This window comes from Pezoporus flaviventris, unplaced genomic scaffold (assembly GCF_033815535.1).
Source record: "Pezoporus flaviventris isolate CSIRO_AGI_PZ_B2104156 unplaced genomic scaffold, CSIRO_AGI_Pfla_v1 ptg000064l, whole genome shotgun sequence".
NCBI lineage: Eukaryota > Metazoa > Chordata > Aves > Psittaciformes > Psittacidae > Pezoporus > Pezoporus flaviventris.
The window spans coordinates 1,599,612-1,600,146 of record NW_026892612.1 but is presented as its reverse complement, the minus strand read 5'-3'; positions in this window follow the sequence as shown (position 1 = coordinate 1,600,146).

Sequence of the window (535 nt, the reverse complement as noted above, 5' to 3'; positions counted from 1 at the left end):
ACCATAACTATGAGTGTTTAGTGATGAAAACATCATTTCAGGACACAGCACTGTTGCCAATGAGTCCAAGCACTAGACAGGACTGTATCACTGCCAGTCCACCACAGGGAGAGTAAAAAATTAAATATTTGTAAAAATTATATACAGACTATGTGTAGGATGTGCACACAGATCACAAATTGATTTTCTGCTGCACTTTAAATTATTATGTATTTGCTGATAATATAATTAAGGGCAGGTTTAAAAACAGCTTTAAAGAATAGAAGTCATGTAACAAGCCAGAGCTCGAAGTCAAAGGAAATTTTTGAACTGTTGTGCAGCTATCCGTCTAGCAGTGTAGACATTCATTTATGGTGTTCAAAACATTAAAGGCTAATTTCTGACACAGTTTAACTCTTCTTACAGTGAACAGAAATCAAGCCTTTGCCTGGTGGCAGAACTGTTAAGATAAATTAACTAAGATATATATAAGATATAACTCCCAGATAAATTTCTGTTACCATACCTAAACTAAAATTCACCTCAGTGGAAATAG